This window comes from Herpailurus yagouaroundi, unplaced genomic scaffold (assembly GCF_014898765.1).
Source record: "Herpailurus yagouaroundi ecotype Mexico unplaced genomic scaffold, PumYag 182, whole genome shotgun sequence".
NCBI classification, from domain to species: Eukaryota; Metazoa; Chordata; class Mammalia; order Carnivora; family Felidae; genus Herpailurus; species Herpailurus yagouaroundi.
The window spans coordinates 53,928,047-53,946,450 of NW_024412413.1; positions in this window are offsets into that span (position 1 = coordinate 53,928,047).

The following is an 18,404-nucleotide window of genomic DNA, read 5'->3' on the forward strand; positions in this document are numbered from 1 at the left end:
ACACTCTCGCGAGCTTTTTCTGGGGCAGGCTGGCACCTGGCCACAGTCTTGGGGCACCGGCAGCAGCAGGATCCAGAAAGCGTTCCTGAGTGCAGCTGACATTTGGCCATTGCTCATTCGGCCATCGCTTGCTGAGACCCTCTGGCAGAGGGGTGGAAGGGGTCAAAGCCACAGTCCTTTGGAAGTGAGGGGCTGGGAAAAACAGCCGCATCTGAGAAAACTTGGGAGAGAGATAGCGCCTGGGGCTTGGTCACGGACAGTGAAAAAGCAGGGAGTGGAAGAAAGCTGAAGACAGAGGACGGGTGCACGATTGCTGATCGGGGAGAACAGAGTTCCGATACTAGAGACTGGGTAATTGGGTGGCGCCATTTTCACCGCTCCTGTGCATGCACATACGCACCTATGAGCGCCACAACACTGCACCCCAGTAGGCTAGCAACGCCATCTAGTGGAGAGCAGAACCGTTACACTGAGCCCCACCCAACTGGGCCAACCTCGCTCTTCAAGAACACAAGTGTCACCCCTGCTTAGTTTGTGGACTATAAAGCGCTACATAGTCTGACTTTTAGGGGTAAACAAAGTAATTTCAGTTCTACTTCAATCTGTTAGCAGGTCCATCTGTTCAATTTTGTTTCTTTTTTTTTTCTCTTTTACACTTCTTTTCTTTTTCTTGAACACAGAAAGAAAAATTCATTTTTATTTTCAATTTTTAGTAACAATTTTTCTTTAATTTTTGTTACTATATTTTTTATTTTTGTGTAAATGTTTTCAAATTCTATTTTATTTCCATCATTTTATTTTAGTCTACTTCACTGTATTCACCTTTTCAAATTTTCAAACGATTTCCTTTTTTTTCTTTTTTTCTCTTTTTTGTTTCTTTTCTTTTTCTTGAATGCAGTAAGAGAAAAACTTCATTTTTACTTTCAATTTCTATTAAAAACATTTTTCGTTAATTTTCTTACTATATTTTTTGCTTTTATGTAATTGTTTTCAAATTCTATTTTACTTCCATCATTTTATTTTAGTCTACAGCTGTGTATTCACTTTTTCAAATTTTCAAATGATTTCCTTTTTTCTTTTTTCTCTTTTTTCTCTTTTTTGTTTCTTTTCTTTTTCTTGAATACAGAAAAAGAAATAATTCATTTTTATTTTTAATTTTTATTAAAACTATTGTTCTTTATTTTTTGACCATCTTCTTTACTTTTGTGTATATTTTTTTCAAATTCTATTTTACTCCCATCATCTCATTTTAGTCTACTTCAGTGTATTCATGTTTTCAAATTCTCAAACAATTTCCTTTTTTTTAATTTCCTCCCCCCCTTCTTTTCTGTAATCTGTCAAGCCACTTTCAACACCCAGATCAAAACACACCTAGGATCTAGCATCATTTATTTGATTTGTGTGTGTGTGTGTGTTTAATTTTTTAATTTTAATATTTTTTTAATCTTAATTTTTCTACCTCATTAATTCCTTTTCTCATTCAAAATGACAAAACGGGGGCGCCTGGGTGGCGCAGTCGGTTAAGCGTCCGACTTCAGCCAGGTCACGATCTCACGGTCCATGAGTTCGAGCCCCGCGTCAGGCTCTGGGCTGATGGCTCAGAGCCTGGAGCCTGTTTCCGATTCTGTGCTCCCTCTCTCTCTGCCCCTCCCCCGTTCATGCTCTGTCTCTCTCTGTCCCAAAAATAAATAATAAAAAAACGTTGAAAAAACAAAAAAAACAACAACAAAATGACAAAACGAAGGAATTCACCCCAAAAGAAAGAGCACAAAGAAACGACAGCCAGGGATTTAACCAACACAGATATAAGCAAGATGTCTGAACCAGAATTAAGAATCACCATAATAAGAATACTAGCTGGAGTCAAAAATACATTAGAATCCCTTTCTGCAGAGATAAAAGAAGTAAAAAAATAGTCAGAATGAAATTAAAAATGCTAACTGAGCTGTAATCATGGATGGATGTAGCAGTGGCAAGGATGGACGAGGCAGAAGAGCAAAAGGGCATGATTTAAGAATTAGAGAAATGAGTGATTCATTAAAAAGGAACAACATCAGAATCATATGGGTCCCAGAAGAGGAAGAGAGAGAAATAGGGGTACAAGGATTATGTGAGCAAATCATAGCTGAAAACTTTCCTAACCTGGGGAAAGACACACACATCAAAATCCAGGAAGCACAGAGGACCCCCAACAAAAACCAACCATCAACAAGGTATATCATAGACAAACTCACAAAACACTCAGGCAAGGAGAGAATCATGAAAGCAGCAAGGGGAAAAAAAGTCCCTAACCTACAAGGGAAGAGAGATCAGGTTTGCAGCAGACCTATCCACAGAAACTTGGCAGGCCAGAAAGGAGTGGCGGGATATATTCAGTGTGCTGAATCAGAAAAATATGCAGCCAAGAATTCTTTATCCAGCAAGGCTGTCATTCAAAATAGAAGGAGAGTTAAAAAGTTTCCCAGACAAACAAAAATTAAAGGAGTTTGTGACCACTAAACCAGCCCTGCAAGAAATTTTAAGGGGGACCCTCTGAGGGGAGAGAAGATAAAAAAAAATTCCATAAAGGGAATATATATTTATATATATATATATATATATATATATATATATATACCCAAAGCAACAAAGATTAGAAAGAACCAGAGAATACCACCAGAAACTTCAATTCTACAAGCATAAAAATGGCAATAAATTCTTATCTTTCAGTACTGACTCTAAACATCAATGGACTCAATGCTCTAATCAAAAGACATAGGGTAACAGAATGGATAAGGAAACAAGATCCATCTATATGCTGTTTACAAGAGACCCACTTGAGACCTAAAGACACCTTCAGATTGAAAATAAGGGGATGGAGAACCATCTATCATGCTAATGGTCAACAAAAGAAAGCCAGAGTAGCCATACTTAGACAATCTAGACTTGAAAATAAAGACTGTATCAAGAGATGCAGAAGGGCATTATATTATAATCAAGGAGTCTATTCACCAAAAAGACCTAACAATTGTAAACATTTATGCGCCAAATGTGGAGCACCCAAATATATAAATCAATGAATCACAAACATAAAGAAACTCATCAATACTAATACCATAATAGTAGGAGACTTCAACACCTCATTCACAGCAATGGATATATCATCTAATCAAAAAATCAACAAGGAAACAATGGCTTTGAATGACACACTGGACTAGATGGACTTAATAGATATATTCAGAACATTTCATCCTGAAGCAGCAGAATATACATTCTTCTCCAGTGAACATGGAACGTTCTCCGATAGACCATATACTGTGACACAAATCATCCCTAAGTAAGTACAAAAAGATTGACATCATACCATGCATATTTTCAGACCATAATCCTATGAAACTTGAAATCAACCATAAGAAAAAATTTGGAAAGGTAACAAATACTTGGAGACTGAAGAACATCCTACTAAAGAATGAATGGGCTAACCAAGGAGTTAAAGAGGAAATTAAAAAGTATATGGAAGTCAATGAAATTGATAACACCACAACCCAAAACCTCTGGGATGCAGCAAAGGCAGTCATAAGAAGAAAGTATATAGCAATCCAGGCCTTCCTACAGAAGGAAGAAAGATCTCAGATACACAACCTAGCCTTACGCCTTAAGGAGCTGGAAAAAGAACAGCAAATAAAACCCAAAACCAGCAGAAGACAGGAAATAATAAAGATTAGAGCAGAAATTAATGCTATCAAAACCAAAAAGACAGTGGAACAGATCTATGAAACCAGAAGCTGGTTCTTTGAAAGAATTAACAAAATTGATAAACCACTAGCCAGTTTGATCAAGAAGAAAAAGGAAAGGACCCAAATAAATAATATCAAGAATGAAAGAGGAGAAATCACAACGAAGACAACAGAAATAAAAACAATAACATGAGAATATTATGAGCAATTATATGGCAACAAAATGGGCAATCTGGAAGAAATGGACAAATTCCTAGATACATATACACTACCAAAATTGAAACAGGAAGAAATAGAAAACTTGAACAGACCCATAACCAGTAAGGAAATCTAATTAGTAATCAAAGATCTGCCAAAAAACAAGAGTCCAGGGTCAGACGGCTTTCCAGGGGAATTCTACCAAATATTTAAGGCAGAGTTAACACCTATTCTCTTGAAGCTGTTCCAAACAATAGAAATGGAAGGAAAACTTCCAACTCTTTCTATGAAGCCAGCATTACCTTGATTCCAAAACCAGACAGACGCCCCCACTAAAAAGGAGAACTATAGACTAATTTCCCTGATGAACATGGATGCAAAAATCCTCAACAAGATATTAGCCAACCAGCTCCAACAATACATTAAAAAAATTATTCACCACGACCAAGTGGGATTTATACTTGGGATGCAGGGCTGGTTTAATATCCACAAAACAATTAACATGATTCATCACATCAGTAAAAGAAAGGACAAGAACCATATGATCCTCTCAATAGATGCAAAGAAAGCATTTGACAAAATACAGCATCCTTTCTTGATAAAAACCCTCAAGAAAGTAGAGATAGAAGGACCATACCTCGAGATCATAAAAGCCATAAATGAACAACCCAATGCTAATATCATCCTCCATGGGGAAAAACTGAGAGCTTTCCCCCTAAGGGCAGGAACAAGACAGGGATGTCCACTCTTGCCACTGTTATTCAACATAGTATTGGAAGTCTTAGCCTGCAAGTCTAAGTTTTAGTCTGCAATCAGACAACACGAAGACATAAAAGGCGTCCAAATCGGCCAGGAGGAGGTCAAAATTTACTCTTCACAGATGACATGATACTCTATATGGAAAATCCAAAAGATTCCACCAAAAAACTGCTAGAATTGATTCACAAATTCAGCAAAGTTGCAGGATATAAAATCAACACACAGAAATCTGTTGCAGTCCTATACACCAACAATGAATCAACAGAAAGAGAAATCAAGGAATCGATCCCATTTACAGTTGCACCAAAACCCATAAAATACCTAGGAATAAATCTAACCAAAGAGGTGAAAAATCTATATGCTGAAAACTATACAAAGTATATGAAAGAAATTGAAAAAGACACCAAAAAATGGAAAAAGATTCTGTGCTCCTGGATAGGAAGAACAAATATTGTTAAAATGTCAATACTCCCCAAAGCAACCTACATATTCAATGCAATCCCTATCAAAATAACAGCAGCATTCTTCACAGAGCTAGAACAAATAATCCTAAAATTTGTATGGAACCAGAAAAGACCCTGAATAGCCAAAGTGATCTTGAAAGAGAAAACCAAAGCAGGAGGCATCACAATCCCAGACTTCAAGCTATACTGCAAAGCTGTAACCATCAAGACAGTATGGTACTGTCACAAGAACAGACACTCAGATCAATGGAACAGAATAGAGAACCCAGAAATGGACCCACAAATGTATGGCCAACTAATCTTTGACAAAGCAGGAAAGAATATCCAATGGATTAAAGACAGTCTCTTCAACAAATGGTGCTGGGAAAACTGACAGCGACATGAAGGATGAACCTGGACCACTTTCTTACACCATACACAAAAATAAACCCAAAATGGATGAAAGACCTCAATGTAACACAGGAAGCCATCAAAATCCTCGAGGAGAAGGCAGGCAAAAACCTCTTTGATCTTGGCCGCAGCAACTTCTTACTCAACATGTCTCTGGCGGAAAGGGAAACAAAAGCAAAAATGAACTACTGGGAGCTCATCAAAATAAAAAGCTTCTGCACAGCGAAGGAAACAATCAGCAAAACTAAAAGACAACCCACAGAATGGGAGAAGATATTTGCAAATGACATATCACATAAATGGTTAGTATCCAAAATCTATAAAGAATTTCTGAAACTCAACACCTAAAAAACAAATAATCCAGTGATGAAATGGGCAAAAGACATGAATAGACACTTTTCCAAAGAAGACATCCACATGGCCAACCGACACATGAAAAAATGCTCCACATCACTCATCATCAGGGAAATACAAATCAAAACCACAATGTGATACCACCTCACACCTCTCAGAATGGCCAACATTAACAACTCAGGCAATAATAGATGTTGGCGAGGATGCAGAGAAAGAGGATCTCTTTTGCATTGTTGGTGGGAATGCAAGCTGGTGCAGCCACTCTGGAAAATAGTATGGAGGTTCCTCAAAAAACTAAAAATAGAACTACCCTACAACCCAGCAATTGCACTACTAGGCATTTATCCACGGGATAAAGGTGTGCTGTTTCAACGGGACACATGCACCCCCATGTTTATAGCAGTACTATCAACAATAGCCAAGTATGGAAAGAGCCCAAATGTCCATCGATGGATGAATGGATAAAGAAAAGGTGGTATATATACACAATGGAGTATTACTCGGCAGTCCAAAAGAATGAAATCTTGCCATTTGCAACTAAGTGGATGGAACTGGAGGGTATTATGCTGAGAGAAATTAGTCAGTCAGGGAAAGACAAAAATCATATGACTTCACTCATATGAGGACTCTAAGAGACAAAACAGTTGAACATAAGGGAAGGGAAGCAAAAATAATATAAAAACAGGGAGGGGGACAAAATAGAAGAGACTCATAAATATGGAGAACAAACTGAGGGTTCCTGGAGGGGTTGTGGGGGGGGGGATGGGCTAAATGGGTAAGGGGCACTAAGGAATCTACTCCTGAAATCATTGTTGCACTATATGCTAACTAATTTAGATGTAAATTTTTAAAAAACAATAAAAACGAAGTTTTCAAAGAAAATAACCTTTGTTGGAGTGAGATGAAGAAGAAAGATGGAGGGAATTAACTTCTTTGTTTAAAAGGGCTTTCTGAGGGTCACCTGGGTGGCTCAGTCGGGTTAGGTGCCAGACTCTTGGTTTCAGCTCAGGTTATGATCTCTTGTTTTCATGAGTTCCAGCCCCACATCAGGCTGTCTGCTCTCAGCACAGAGCCTGCTTAGGATCCTCTGTCCCCTTTGCTATCTGCCCCTCCCCCACTTGCACTTTCTCTCTGTCTCTCTCAAAACAAATAAATAAACTTAACAACATAAATAAATAAAAGGCTTTTCCGGGTAGTTGAGACAGGCAAAAAGAAAAGGTAATGCATGTTACTGGATTGAAATGTGGAACTAGGACCTAGTAAATGAACTCCCTGACTTTCAAATTTTCAAAATGTTTTAATGTTTTATTTATTTTTAAGAGAGAGAGAGAGAGAGAGAGAGAGAGAGAGAGAGAGATGGGGGGAGGGGCAGAGAGAGGGAGACACAGAATACAAAGTAGATCCAGACTCTGAGCTGTCAGCACAGAGCCTGATGCAGGACCCTGAGATCGTGACCTGAGCTGAAGTCAGAAGCCTTAACCAACTGAGCCATCTAGGCTCCCTGACTTTCAAATTTTTATCGTCCACCTCCTCCTATGATGCAGAATATATTCGAAATAAAAAACAAGAAAGGTAGTGAGAATACCAACAGAGGCTTTAAAAGTTGCCTGTCATTTCTCTGTTGAAAAAAAAAAAGTAGTGATATTTTTGTATTCCTGTGGAGATCTTCTAAACTCTCTTTAGCAGAAAGAATGAGGAATGAGTATTTGTCTTTGATTGCACAATTGAGATTTGTCTTAACTACCCTTTTGGTTGGTGAAATATTTAGAAATATTTAGAGGCTAGAAACAAAGTCTTAATTGACCCTCACACATGAAACTCTCAGTAAAAATGATAGCTACCATTTATTAAATGCCTACTATGTGTGAGATACATTGTAGGCACTTAAAAAATGTTATTCTAGAATATCTCAAAGATAAAAGAATATTCTGAGTTATTCTACAAAGTTCCAGTACCTAAAACTGATGAGCCTCACTGTCAAGTCATCATATTAAAGTATGGGCCCTGACACATACAAGCACTAATTATTAGTAAGCTTCTTCATTAGACAACCACCCAAGTTAGTTCTTTAAAAAGTTAACTTTATTTTTAACTGCCATACTTTACCACCTTTAGTAACTTCCTAAAATGTTTTTCTATTGATTGTTTTCAAGAACAATAGCAAAACAATGGAAACAAACATTTACTGGGAAAGAACAAATTGGTAGATAAGATAGTTATTTTCAGATAGAAAATATTGATGGGTGGTATTTACGAAAACCCACTGTATTTATAAACACTGATTTGAAATTTCAAATTGAAAAAATTTAATAACAGACATTTCCTACACATTTATTAATGCTTTAGTAGAAAGGCCAAAGACATGAAGTCTAGGGGCATTCTAAATACCTTTCTTTTTTTTTTAAGTTTATTTATTTTGAGAGAGAGAAAACGCCAGCAGGGAAAGGGCAGAGAAAGAGGCAGAGAGAGAGAGAGAGAGAGAGAGAGAGAGAAAGAGGGAATCCCAAGCAGGCTTTGTGCTGTCAGTGCAGAGCCCAATGGGGGGCTCGAACCCACAAACTGTGAGATCATAACCTGAGCCAAAACCATGAGTCAGACACTTAATCCACTGAGCCATCCAGGTACCCCTCATTCATGTATTCAACTTTTATCTAATATTTATAATGTATGGTAAATATTGTATATTCAAAGAGGAGAAAGAAACTGCTCCCCTGCCCCCTTTTTTTCAATTATCTTACATTGCAGGCATCAGATAACTTTAACACAACACAGTGTGATGTTCTATAATCAGGGACAGAGTTATGTACAGGTGCTTTGGGAATACAGAGAAGGAAGGTCTTAAGTGCTAAAAGGATGTGGGGACCTGAAAAAGTAGGAATTAACCACTGGGTGTGGGGCGCAGGGCAGGAAGAAGGGCTGGCAGCGTTTCATGCCAAAGAACACAGCCTGTTCAGACAGGAGGGTGGGGAGCAAAGACATCACGTTCTAGAAATGACAGGTGGGGCTGAAAAGCACAGGGTTGTTGGAATACAGGCAAGGCCGGCCTGTGACTAGAAAGATAATCAGATTACATCATGAAAGCTCGTGGTGAGAATTTTAACCGGAGGGCCAACTGAAGAATTTAAAACTGGAAAGTGACATCACCAGGTCCTGTGTTTAGAAAGCTCCCTTTGGCCGATGTGTGGAAGGTAATACCACATGCACACCAGCAAGAATCGGCTGTGGAAGTTTAGGTATGAAATCATGAAGATCTGAGCAAAATTAGTTGCCATAAAACAGTCAGGGGAGACAGACTTTGTAGGGATTTAGAAGACAGAAGCAACAAACTGGTTGACAGACTGAGGAGAGGGAAGGAACAGAAGATACTGCCCAGATGTCTAGACTGGGTAGGTGTCTGCTGATGCCATTAGCTGAGACTATAGTCTCAGAAGAAAGAGAAGAGTCATGGGAAGATGAAGAATCTTATTTGTGACATGTTGAATTTGGGATGCCTGGGAAAAAACAAGGGAAGAATTCTAAGCCAGAGTCAAACCCTGTGAGTCCTCAGACATTGAAAGATTATATCTGGTGCCCTAGTCCCAGCTGTTAAACCAAAAACAGTTCGAAACCCCACAACAAATACAAGGAAAACTAAAAATGTTTTGGTTTTTTTTCCTAAGGATGACTTTTAAAAAAATGTTACCAAACTGTAGATTTTAAATATACGTTATATACATTTATTTCTATAAAAATTATATTTATACCAACGTACTTACCTATATAAATATATTTATATATTACTTTTTTGCCACCCCCTGCTTGGCACATGACAGAAACATGTGCATAAACAGACTGCCTATTGGGTAATCCAGCCTGGGAGGTGATGGGGGCAGTGGTCAGCCCTACTTCCTTCTCTATAGCTTCCCATGCACGGAAGAATTCACACATCAGCCCATGGCAAATGCACTTCGGGTTTTACAGTAACATGAGCCCACAGCAATCAAACAGAAAAGGACGGTTCACAGGCATTTGAATAGGTCCAGTTCCTGAGTCTCATTTTCTGTATCCATTTAGAGTCAGAGCTCTTGGGCCACCCTTTATTTTCCTATCTGATGTGTTCCTGCACTCCCGTGTCTGCCTGTCCATTAAGTATGTAGCACACGTTTACTCAACCTCAGAGTTTCTCAGATGGTTTCTATGAGAACCCCTTGGAGGGCTTGTTCAGGTGGATGGTTGGGCCCCATCACCAACAATCACTCTGATCTGAATCACTAGATCTAGGATGAGTCTAGAGAATTTACTGTTTTAACAAGTTTACCGGTGATCCTGCTATTGCTGCTGGTCCAGGGAGTGTAATCTAAGACAATTTTTCACAACCAGCGCAATTAGAAAAGAACTGAAACAAGAAATTCATTTTTAAAATTCCCTGAAAAAGACATAAGGAAGAACTTGCTGAAAGTAGGGTGTGTGCATGATGAACGAGCATTCAGAGTAACTGGGGTGGGGGTAGGGTCTTGCTGTTGAATAAAATACGAGATTAATTGCTATGACATTCCACTTGGTTTGGGTTTTGGAAAGCTGACCCTAAAAATGTTTATAGGCAAGCAGAAAAAGTCTCTCTACTTTGATTCAAAATGCAGCTGATGATAAGAAGGACAAAGCAACTAATTCTGCATTTCCAGACTTTGTAGATAGCTGTCACATGTACTTGCATAGAGCAAGACTGATGCTTTGAGAAAATAAAAGGTATGTGAGCTTGTGGCTCTTAGTTAAGAAACTATCTTTAGTTGCTTGATCTCTGAATTTTTGCAAACTACATGCCCTTTTTTGCGCACTTATTTTTCCATTCAGTAAACAATCTTCATCAGCTACTTTGGCCACCATTACCGTGAAAAAATAATCCTGATAGCAGGGATTTTAAAATGACAGAAGAGTAGGGAAAGAAATCATATTTGAAAAGAGAAGTTAACATGGCAAGGCCTGGAAACAAATTGGTAATATTATGAACTTTTTAGAAATATATTTTCAGTTGAATAGAATTTAGAGGTTTTATACAACTTTAGTATGAGGCAACTCTCAACTTAGAAATGAGTTCTATCTAGAAATGTTAAATTATTATAGTGTATACCTGAAACTAATATAACACTGTATGTTAACTAATTGGCATTTAAGTAAAAACTTAAAAAACAAACAAACAAACAAAAAAAAGATTAAAAACCTCCCTGCAAAGCCATTTGTTTAGAAGTTGGAACAATTTCCAAATGACATTATACTCATAACATTCTATTTAAGGTTGAGGGTTGTTTTATTTCCAAATCCAAAGAAAATTTATAAAACTCTCAAGATAACTGAAATACCAGATCTTTATGTGGAAAAGGTAGAAGAAATATTTTATAAAGTAAACTTTTAATTTTTTTTTGTTTTTTAATGTTTTTCTTTATTATTTTTGAGACAGAGAGAGACAGAGCATGAGCAGGGGAGGGGCAGAGAGAGAGGGAGACACAGAATCTGAAACAGGCTCCAGGCCCTGAGCTGTCAGCACAGAGCCCGACGCGGGGCTCGAACCCACAGACTGTGAGATCATGACTTGAGTTGAAGTTGGACACTTAACCAACTGAGCCACCCAGGCACCCCTGAAATAAACTTTTTTTGAGAGAGAGAGAATGCATGAGCTGGGGAGAGGGGCAGAGGGGGAGAGAGAGAAAGAGGTGAAGAGAGGAGAGAGAGAGAGAGAGAGAGAGAGAGAGAGAGAGAGAGAGAGAATATTAAGCAGGCTCCATGTTCAGCACAGAGCTGGACTCAGGGCTCTATCCCACGACCCTGGAATCACGACCTGAGCCAAAATCAAGAGTCAGATGCTCAATGAACTGAGCCACCCAAGTGCCCCTAAAGTATACTTTCTATTTATGGAGTGTTAAAGAAAACATTCAGTGGGACTAGGTATTGCCTCATTCCTAGCTCTGTGGTCTCACGCAAGTCATTTATTTTTTACCAACCTCGTTTTCTCAATAATAAACTGGTAGTATTGATTAAGAGCATTAGAAACCATGTTTAAGTTACAGTGTTGGCTAAGAGCATTGGAGACAATGTGTGTCAACTCCCCCTCCCTCACAGTGCAGGGTGCTGTCAGTAAGTACAGTAGTCCCCCCCCTCATCCAAGGAGGATATATCCCAAGACCCCCAGTGGATGCCTGAAACCATGGATGGTACCTAATCCTATATATATTATGTTTTTCCCTATGCATACATATCTACAACAAAGTTTAATTTATAAATTAGGCACAGTGAGAGAGTAACAAGAATTAATAATAAAAGAGAGTAATAATAATAATATAACATTATTATATTATAATGATATACTGTAATAAAGACTATGTGAACGTGCTCTCTCAAAACATCTGATTGTACTGCACTCTTGTGATGGTGTGATACAGTAAAAGGACTACATATGAAATGAAGTGAGGTTAATGATTCAGATGTTGTGACGTTGCATCAGGGTGCTATTGACCTTAAGATTTGTCAGAAGAAGGATCATCTGCTTCCGGACCAGGGTTGACTGCGGGTAATTAAACCTGCAGAAAGCAAAACTCAGATAAAGGGACTACTGTTTCATAGCATTTATTATGCTTTTATCAACCACCCCTTCTGTACCAGGAAGAATACTAGCAATTTTCCTGTTATTCCATTTAATCGCCAAAATAATCCTAGGAGGTAGGTATAGCTATTTTTATTGCTGTATGAGGAAAATAGAAAAAGGAAATGGCTTAAAATTTTAATGTTAAAAACTAGTACCTAAGGAAAAAAATACATATAACCAGGAAGGGTGACAACCTTACGATTAGTTGTATCATATTTACAACCATTATCTCATCGATCCTTGCAGCTATCCCATGAGATTGAAATGACTATTTTTTTCCATTTTATCTATAAGTATTCTGATTATGAGCACATTTCAGAGTCTAATCTAAAGTAGGTAATATGGGATCAGGAATCATTTGGGGGAGTTACAGGCTGATACAACTCCCATATCAGTTACAAAGCTGTGTTTTCAGTCTAGGACAATGTGGGTGAGAGACAGAACAGCCTATAGAGGTGGCCAATGGGAAAGTACTAGGAAAAGTCAGGTGTAATCCATTGGTTGAATGTACCAGATGTCCCGAAATCAGATGTTTATAATTTAGGGAACATCTGGATTTGATGGATGTAAACATTGAGAATGCACTATAATTCTGTACTCAAAAATTAGCTATAAATGTCTTGATGGATAAGGAAATTGTTATTTATAAATAAATGGTCTCATTTAGTATGAAGAAATAAATGAATCCCTTTCAATGTCAGGGATTTTCAGTCAGTATATTACTACATACAAAACCAGAATCTAAACTATTTCTGTGAGTTACTGGGTGGCTCAGTTGGTTAAGCATCTGATTCTTGATCTCAGCTCAGGTCTTGATCTCAGGGTTGTGAGTTCAAGCCCCATGTTGGGCTCCATGCTGGGCATGAATCCTAGTTTAAATAAATAAATAAACTATTTCTGAAGCAAAACCGAATTAATGTTAAATATTTAATGTCATATCCTTGTTAAGAGCTAAAACAGGTTACCAGTTCAGTGTGAAGCAGAGATCTACATGACTTGGTATCCATTTATTATCAATCTGGATACTGTCTGAAGTGAGCTAAGCCTTCTCTTATTAAGGAAGTTCTGCTTAGCACAGGTCCTAAGGGATAAAGTGAGAAAAATCTTTAGGAAAACAGAGGTTATAAATATAAAGAAAGGATATAATTCTTTAAAGTTTATTTATTTTGGGGGGGGTGGTGGTGGAGAGAAGCAGAGAGAGAGAGAGAGAGAGAGAGACAGAGAGAGAGACAGAGAGAGAAAATCCTAAGCAGGCTCCACGCTGTCAGTGCATAGCCTGACATGGGGCTTGAACCCATGGACCATGAGATCATGACCTGAGCCAGAGTCGAGGTGGGACGCTTAACTGACTGAGCCACCCTGGCGCCCTCTGAATATAATTTTTTTTAAAGAGTTAATTTACCAACCAGACCCTATTACTTGTTAGGCATTAGGCTAGGTGCTAGAAATACCAAGATAATAAGAATGTTCTTCCTCCATAGGACTTCACTACCTAATGGGAAGACATAGGTAAACTGCTAGTTATGATATGAGGAGGTTAGCACAATAAGGGACGCATGAATCTACAGCTGTGCAAGAGAGGAGTCCTGGAAAGGTACTATTCATCCTTTTCCTGGCCTGACTTCCAAACAAGTGTTTGCTTTCTACTTGAACCAAAATACCCCTGATTTTTTTTTTGAAAACTGCTTTTAACACTGTACATCTCTCATCCAGCTTCTTCTGATGTTGACATCAAAACTAAGAAATTAACACAGCTACAGCATTGTAGTGCTGTGTCTCCTCTGTCTGCGATCTGACAGTTTCTCAGTCTTTCCTGTTTTTGTTTTTGTTTTGGGTCTTGACACTTTTGAAGATGCCTGGTCAAATATCCTCAGTTTGGGTTTGACTCATGTTTTCTCAAGAGTATAATGAAGTTAAAGATTTGGGGAAGCATGTCGCATAAGTGATGTGCTCTTGTCGCTGCACGATGTCAGCAGGTACAGGATATTAACCTTGGTCGCTTGTTTTACGGGATGTCTGCCAGGTTATTCCACTGTAAATTATTGTTTTTTGATTTGTAATTAAATATTTAGGGGGAATCTGTGATGTTTTCACTGAAGAAATTATCCAGACCTTTTATTCCCCCTTGAAAATAGTCTTATGGATGGCACAGTCCTTGTGTATCAAAGCCATAGTTTTATTTTTTTCTTTTCTTTTAATTTTACTTTTTAAATTTACATCCAAATTAGTTAGCATATAGTGCAACACTGATTTCTGGGGTAGATTCCTTAGTGCCCCTTACCCATTTAGCCCATCCCCCCTCCCACAACCCCTCCAGGAACCCTCAGTTTGTTCTCCATATTTATGAGTCTCTTCTGTTTTGTCCCCCTCCCTGTTTTTATATTATTTTTGTTTCCCTTCCCTTATGTTCATCTGTTTTGTCTCTTAAAGTCTTCATATGAGTGAAGTTATATGATTTTTGTCTTTCTCTGACTAATTGCATTTAGCATAATACCCTCCAGTTCCATCCACAAAAGCCATAGTTTTATAGGCCTAGAAATGAGATTGTATTTATGAGACGAGTAACCAAGTAGGAGGTCCATGTATCTACCCTGTAAATGAACGTCCTGGTAAGGTCTTCAACTCACATTTTCCTGGGGGGAAGGAAATATGAAACAGACGAGTGAAGTAAATCTATTAATGACTGGGACATATGTACAGTGTGTAACAAACATTGAGCGTCTCTCAGTTTCTGATTACTCACCACTTAAATTCAGGGACTTGCTCATCCTAAGGGTGGGAGCACAGATACTCCCAAATTTGCATTTGTAATAGGTGTGAAAGGCATTTTGGGGGGGGGGACTCCCCTAAAAGGGATGACCATCTCATTTTAATCAGAATTTACCTCCCAGCTGATCTTCAAGAATGACATAATTGAGAAGTTAATTATATGAAAAATATTTCTCTGGAAAATCCTGTGATGTGACACTGGTCTTAGGGGTGGGTCTAAAGGTAGTGGGTTTTTCAGTTAGTGATAAACACTCATACTATAGAAATATTCAAAGGAGGCTCAGTCAGTTGAGCGTCTGACTTCAACTCAGGTCATGATCGCTCTCTGTCTCTGTCTCCGTCTCTCTCTCAAAAATAAATAAACATTAAAAAAATATTCAAAGGAGAACAGGTATGAAAGTCTGTCTGCTTGTTTTTGCAAAACAAACTAGACTTGCAAAGCTAAAGATATATCATCACTTTTCTGTGATAGATAATACTCAGGTTACAGTGAAATAGGAGAACTTGTTATAAAACTGGGGTTCACAAATCTGGCTAATATTACCAAATTCAATGATACAAATATCCTATTTGAGAAAAATTTTGGAAGCCTAGAGAAAATATTAACAGTAGTGATCCCCTGGGGAAATTTTTGGAGTCTTTTGCTTTTTCATTTACAGTTCTATTCAATTGTATTTCATTTATTTATTTATTAATCATTTTACAAATTGTTCAAAAAATTTTAAATTATTTTTTAAATGTTTTATTTCTTTTTGAGAGAGAGCATGAGCAGGGAAAGGTCTGAGAGAGAGGGAGACACAGAATCCAAAGCAGGCTCCAGGCTCTGAGCTATCAGCACAGAGCTGGATGCAGGGCTTGAACTCACCAACTGTGATATCATGACCTGAGCCGAAGTTGATGCTTAACCAACTGAGCCACCCAGGTGCCCTGGGTTTTATTTATTTATTGACTATGATCAGGTACTACTTTAAATTGAAAATAAATTAGACAGGAAAAATTTTAAATCCTATATTTAGTAAATACTAATGCCTTGCTATAAGCGAAAGAAGGTCAGAACACAGTAAATTGATCTTGATAGAGGCTAGTTACTGAAGTATCCAAAGGACATTGGTAAAGGGTGATTGTTCTACAATGAAAGCTTGAGAAAGGGATTCTGCGTTTATGGGGACTCAGTGGATGCCAGTGCATGTGGTTGGTTAGATGTTTAGCCACTACATAGATTTTCCAATTGGAAGGAGTTCATAGTTTAGCAAAGCAACGGTTGAACAACGGTTTGTTGTTCATTTAGATTTTGCCTTATTTAGAATCCTGCCCCCAAATTTAAAATTAGAGAAAGGGGCTCAAGATAAAATTATTTTTCTGTTCTGTGAAAAGTAATAAAAACTCATTGACAGAAATGGTATTTCACCGAACATTTGCATGTTGGTTCTCTTGTTTTTTTTGTTTTTTACATAATTACTCGGGATGCTGTAAACTGGAGTCCCTGGTTATGAAAAAGCCAAAGGCAAAAAATGCCTTTAAAAATATTATAGATACAGGGGTGTCTGGGTGGCTCAGTCAGTTAAGCATCGGACTTCTGCTCAGGTCGTGATCTCATGGTTTGTGGGTTCGAGCCCCACACCTGGCCCTGGAGCCTGCTTCGGATTCTGTGTTTCCCTCTCACTCTGCTCCTCCCCTGCTCATACTCTGTCTTTCTCTGTCTCTCTCAAAAATAAACGTTAAAAAATACATACATATATACTATAAGTACCAAAAAAGAAAAGAAAAGGAAAGAAAGAGGTCAGTGAGGTTTACCCAGGCCTCACCTAAGAGCAAAAATTCCAGTTCCTCTTCAGAGAATTCCCTTCCCACCAACACCTGGGCTACTCTCCCAGCTTCCTACTGCTGAGAAGAATGAGGGCCCGTATTCCCTCCTGAGCTTACTGAGCTGTTCAGTAAGTAACTCCACAAGTAACACAGAATCCTGGCAAATTAAATGGTAGGTCAACATGGGAACAGGATACAGAACAAGTAAACATGAACAGGATACAGCTTTCTCGCAAAAAAAAAAATTTTTTTTAAGCCAATATTTAACAAATGTTACCCCTGATGAAACACATTCATCAGTTGGTTTTTCAGACATTTTTCTGTTAAAGAAAATAGTTTACATTAAGTGTCTCAATATTAAACAGGGCCAGCTTTGAAAACACACTTTTGTTCCTATGTTGGAGGAAAGTACTTGTATACGTTTATTAAACAGTTAAGTACTAGGTAAAACAGGGCTTGCTTCCGATTTCTGAGAGCTCTTTTGTATTCCTGCCGTTAAGCTTATTCTGGGTTCCAAACAGGGTTTGCCCGGTAGATAATGTTGTGCGTGGTGCTAATGAGGAATAAAAGTAATTCTGGAAATGCCTAAGGAAAAACTTTTAATGATTCTTATGCAACACCTGTGAGTTTTTGTTGTGTTAAAGCTCTGAAAAGTCTTTCACACCAGGTGCTCCTCATTTCCACTGCCGGCCCACCATGGGGCCGGCCCACCGAGATTCCACCTGTCTCCCCTTCCCAAACCTCCAGCTCCCGAAGTTTCCATTCCCGGAGGCGCAGGCAAGCATTCCTCAGCTAGGGGATTCCTCTACTGGCTCGGCCCGGCTCCACGTGACCTCCCCTAACACCTGTATACTGCTTTCAGCTCACAGCGCCCCCATCCCCTCCGCCAGGTACCGACCCAGCCCGGCTCCCCCCTCCCCCAGGAGGTCACGATCCCTGTGCGAGCCTCGCTCGGGCCGGCAGGGGAGGGGCCGAGGCCACGGCCACGGCAGTTGCTCGAGCCCTTGCAGCCTGATTATCACATGACTGGACGGCGGCGGTAGCCGTGGCAGCAGCCGCGCCGGCTCTGCCGGCTCGCCGGGTGGGCTCAGTTCCGCTCACGCAGGAGTCGGGCGCAGAGGGCGGGGAAGGAACCTGCTGCCGCGGCGGTCGCCCAGTCGCTCCCGGAGCGCGCGGCGTCTCCCCGGGCCCGGCCGGCCCGCTCCATGCCGCTCCGTTGCGGAAGTGTAGCGGGGGGAGGCGGCGGCGGCGGCTGCACGGAGCGCGGGAGGCCGGGGCCCGGCCCCCTGCAGCACTAGGCTCCGGGAGCCGCGCGGCGCGCCCCAGCGGCCC